Source organism: Schistocerca piceifrons, unplaced genomic scaffold, assembly GCF_021461385.2.
Source record: "Schistocerca piceifrons isolate TAMUIC-IGC-003096 unplaced genomic scaffold, iqSchPice1.1 HiC_scaffold_1337, whole genome shotgun sequence".
In the NCBI taxonomy this organism is placed as follows: Eukaryota; Metazoa; Arthropoda; class Insecta; order Orthoptera; family Acrididae; genus Schistocerca; species Schistocerca piceifrons.
In genome coordinates this window covers 20001-25000 of record NW_025727166.1, presented here as the reverse complement: position 1 = coordinate 25000, position 5000 = coordinate 20001, and the positions used below count along the sequence as shown (strand labels likewise).

General features: G+C 53.9%; 1 non-coding gene across 1 annotated transcript in view; it reads left to right on the top strand.

The window, feature by feature from the left end:
- Positions 1-3659: 3659 nt before the first annotated feature.
- Positions 3660-5000, top strand: part of LOC124732372 — a 1909-nt gene continuing 568 nt past the window's right edge. The window contains exon 1 of the ribosomal RNA XR_007008659.1: positions 3660-5000. This exon is cut by the window's right edge and continues 568 nt beyond it. This is a non-coding gene — a ribosomal RNA (small subunit ribosomal RNA).

The following is a 5000-nucleotide window of genomic DNA, read 5'->3' as shown; positions in this document are numbered from 1 at the left end:
ACACCTTTCCTTACAACAACGTGTAACCTAACCTAACCCATGTTGTACCTTAACCTAACCCATGTTGTACCTTAACCTAACCCATGTTGTGCCTTAACCTAACCCATGTTGTGCCTTAACCTAACCCATGTTGTCCCCTAACCTAACCCAAGTTGTCCCCTAACCTAACCCATGTTGTCCCTTAACCTAACCCATGTTGTGCCTTAACCTAACCCATGTTGTGCCTTAACCTAACCCATGTTGTCCCCTAACCTAACCCATGTTGTCCCCTAACCTAACCCATGTTGTGCCTTAACCTAACCCATGTTGTCCCCTAACCTAACCCATGTTGTGCCTTAACCTAACCCATGTTGTCCCCTAACCTAACCCATGTTGTCCCCTAACCTAACCCATGTTGTCCCCTAACCTAACCCATGTTGTGCCTTAACCTAACCCATGTTGTGCCTTAACCTAACCCATGTTGTCCCCTAACCTAACCCAAGTTGTCCCCTAACCTAACCCATGTTGTCCCCTAACCTAACCCATGTTGTGCCTTAACCTAACCCATGTTGTGCCTTAACCTAACCCATGTTGTGCCTTAACCTAACCCATGTTGTCCCCTAACCTAACCCATGTTGTCCCCTAACCTAACCCATGTTGTGCCTTAACCTAACCCATGTTGTCCCCTAACCTAACCCATGTTGTGCCTTAACCTAACCCATGTTGTCCCCTAACCTAACCCATGTTGTCCCCTAACCTAACCCATGTTGTGCCTTAACCTAACCCATGTTGTGCCTTAACCTAACCCATGTTGTCCCCTAACCTAACCCATGTTGTCCCCTAACCTAACCCATGTTGTCCCCTAACCTAACCCATGTTGTCCCCTAACCTAACCCATGTTGTCCCCTAACCTAACCCATGTTGTCCCCTAACCTAACCCATGTTGTCCCCTAACCTAACCCATGTTGTCCCCTAACCTAACCCATGTTGTCCCCTAACCTAACCCATGTTGTCCCCTAACCTAACCCATGTTGTCCCCTAACCTAACCCATGTTGTGCCCTAACCTAACCCATGTTGTGCCCTAACCTAACCCATGTTGTGCCCTAACCTAACCCATGTTGTGCCTTAACCTAACCCATGTTGTCCCCTAACCTAACCCATGTTGTCCCCTAACCTAACCCATGTTGTCCCCTAACCTAACCCATGTTGTCCCCTAACCTAACCCATGTTGTGCCTTAACCTAACCCATGTTGTCCCCTAACCTAACCCATGTTGTCCCCTAACCTAACCCATGTTGTCCCCTAACCTAACCCATGTTGTCCCCTAACCTAACCCATGTTGTCCCCTAACCTAACCCATGTTGTCCCCTAACCTAACCCATGTTGTCCCCTAACCTAACCCATGTTGTGCCCTAACCTAACCCATGTTGTCCCCTAACCTAACCCATGTTGTGCCTTAACCTAACCCATGTTGTGCCTTAACCTAACCCATGTTGTCCCCTAACCTAACCCATGTTGTCCCCTAACCTAACCCATGTTGTGCCTTAACCTAACCCATGTTGTGCCGTAACCTAACCCATGTTGTGCCTTAACCTAACCCATGTTGTGCCTTAACCTAACCCATGTTGTGCCTTAACCTAACCCATGTTGTGCCTTAACCTAACCCATGTTGTGCCTTAACCTAACCCACGTTGTCCCCTAACGTAACCCACGTTGTCCCCTAACGTAACCCACGTTGTCCCCTAACGTAACCCACGTTGTCCCCTAACGTAACCCACGTTGTCCCCTAACGTAACCCACGTTGTCCCCTAACGTAACCCACGTTGTCCCCTAACGTAACCCACGTTGTCGCCTATCGTAACCCACGTTGTCGCCTAAACCTGCTCTGTAATTGTTATACGACTCGTTCAATTAGTGTAGTGTTGCCCACCCGCAACCCTCGCAATATAGTTCGCTACTCGCACTGCCCGCTCCCCTGTGTATCGCTTCATGTTAAACACCTTGCAAGTCTTGCTGACTTTCCACATGCTCCTGCTGTACACTGTAATGTGGATGGCAGCAGGGCGTACATGCCGCCCCCCCCCCCCCCACCTCTCCCCACGTCCCCACCTTGCCCCCTGCCTTCGCAAGGTGGTTGGTGACAAGTTTGCATGTTCAATGCCCTTCGCATGCGACGTACGCAGGCTACGTTGTGGTGCGGCCTGTGTCAACTGTCCGCTGATGTCGTACGCGTGAACCACAATCTGTACTGCACATTCGTCCTTATGTACTGAATGATACATCGTGGCACATGTGTGACCGTACAACGACTGCGCCCAAAAACGGCGGACCATACAGTGCAAATATTGTGCACGCAGCTACGTGTCGTCTCCCTATGAGAGCTGGATTGCAGTGTGGTACGCCATAGAGACGTGTGGGAGGAACGGACGCCGTGGATGGCGATCAGCATGAGCTGTCTGTTGATGTATTCGGACCTAGTCGTCTCTCCTCACACACCGTGATGGCATGGTGCAGCGCGTTCCATATCTGCGACATGCTACAGAAGCCGGTTGACAGTCGTTCGAGCAATGGACATCGCATACGTACGGGGGCCACCTTCCACGTATTGTCTAGGCGTGCACATTTTGTTGCGTGTATGTGGGCAGACGTAGTGTGGCGTGACACCTGACACAGGCATGCAATAATGGTTGAAGTTGCAAATGGCGATGGACGCCTACGTTTTCTGGTGAAGTTACGCAAATGAAGAAATGGTAACCCGTTGTGGTGCGGTTGTTCTCGCTAGGGGTGAATCGGTGATGGCGACGATAGGTTGAGGTACTAACCGGTTGTTCCAGCGATACCCACCATGCCGACGAAACTGAACGGCATCTGGGTGTGAAGCGATACGCGGCGGTGGCTGGGTGGGACCGTCCCCGGCCGGTGAGGGGGCGCCTCCCGGCGTGCTGGCCGCGCGGTGCGTGGGCGCACGCGCTACAGCCGGCTGGTGGGGGCGGCCAGTGGCAGGCGCGCCGGCCGACGGACGCGGCAGGCGTCGCAGCTGCGCGCCGGCGCACCCTGCGCGCGGCGCCGTGCGGCCAAAGTAGGTCCTCGCGGGCCCGGTGCGAAGCGCGGTGGACATCTGCAGTGTGCTGGTCCGATTGAGGACTGTGTGCGTTGAGGATGCGCCGCCGCCCGGCGCTCGGCGCCGCGACGCCGTCTGCTGCTCGGTCGCCCCAGCGGTTCTCGCTGGTGGTTTGTATCGCAGCTGTGCGGATGTGTTGGCGTGTGCGCTGTGCTGGGAGAGTTCGCTTCGGCACCCAAGTGGGGCTTTTGTCCTTCTGTGGCGCTGGCGTTGGAGCTGCCGGTCACCGTAGGTGGCGCGTGTTGTCTCCCGCCGGCAATGCCACGACAGCACGCTCCCGGGCCTCTGTCGGCAGCGGCAAGCTCAGTTGGGAGCACGGGTGGTCGCACCGAAAGCGTCTACTCGCCTAACTCCGGGCGATTGCGCCTCTCTCGAACCCGACCAAGTACTTGGGACGGCGCTGCGCGCCGCCGGGACCTGAGAGGGTTTCGAGGTGTATTGTGCAGGGGAGCTCAGCCTCCTCCTGTTTGCAGAATGATTGAGCGGACGCTTGCGTGTTCGCGCGGGCCCCCGGGACACACTCCCGGGCGGCCGGCTGCTCAGCTCTAGTTGACGCAGCTCCCTGGTTGATCCTGCCAGTAGTCATATGCTTGTCTCAAAGATTAAGCCATGCATGTCTCAGTACAAGCCGCATTAAGGTGAAACCGCGAATGGCTCATTAAATCAGTTATGGTTCCTTAGATCGTACCCACGTTACTTGGATAACTGTGGTAATTCTAGAGCTAATACATGCAAACAGAGTCCCGACCAGAGATGGAAGGGACGCTTTTATTAGATCAAAACCAATCGGTCGGCTCGTCCGGTCCGTTTGCCTTGGTGACTCTGAATAACTTTGGGCTGATCGCACGGTCCTCGTACCGGCGACGCATCTTTCAAATGTCTGCCTTATCAACTGTCGATGGTAGGTTCTGCGCCTACCATGGTTGTAACGGGTAACGGGGAATCAGGGTTCGATTCCGGAGAGGGAGCCTGAGAAACGGCTACCACATCCAAGGAAGGCAGCAGGCGCGCAAATTACCCACTCCCGGCACGGGGAGGTAGTGACGAAAAATAACGATACGGGACTCATCCGAGGCCCCGTAATCGGAATGAGTACACTTTAAATCCTTTAACGAGTATCTATTGGAGGGCAAGTCTGGTGCCAGCAGCCGCGGTAATTCCAGCTCCAATAGCGTATATTAAAGTTGTTGCGGTTAAAAAGCTCGTAGTTGGATTTGTGTCCCACGCTGTTGGTTCACCGCCCGTCGGTGTTTAACTGGCATGTATCGTGGGACGTCCTGCCGGTGGGGCGAGCCGAAGGCGTGCGACCGCCCCGTGCGTGCTCGTGCGTCCCGAGGCGGACCCCGTTGAAATCCTACCAGGGTGCTCTTTATTGAGTGTCTCGGTGGGCCGGCACGTTTACTTTGAACAAATTAGAGTGCTTAAAGCAGGCAAGCCCGCCTGAATACTGTGTGCATGGAATAATGGAATAGGACCTCGGTTCTATTTTGTTGGTTTTCGGAACCCGAGGTAATGATTAATAGGGACAGGCGGGGGCATTCGTATTGCGACGTTAGAGGTGAAATTCTTGGATCGTCGCAAGACGAACAGAAGCGAAAGCATTTGCCAAGTATGTTTTCATTAATCAAGAACGAAAGTTAGAGGTTCGAAGGCGATCAGATACCGCCCTAGTTCTAACCATAAACGATGCCAGCCAGCGATCCGCCGCAGTTCCTCCGATGACTCGGCGGGCAGCCTCCGGGAAACCAAAGCTTTTGGGTTCCGGGGGAAGTATGGTTGCAAAGCTGAAACTTAAAGGAATTGACGGAAGGGCACCACCAGGAGTGGAGCCTGCGGCTTAATTTGACTCAACACGGGAAACCTCACCAGGCCCGGACACCGGAAGGATTGACAGATTGAT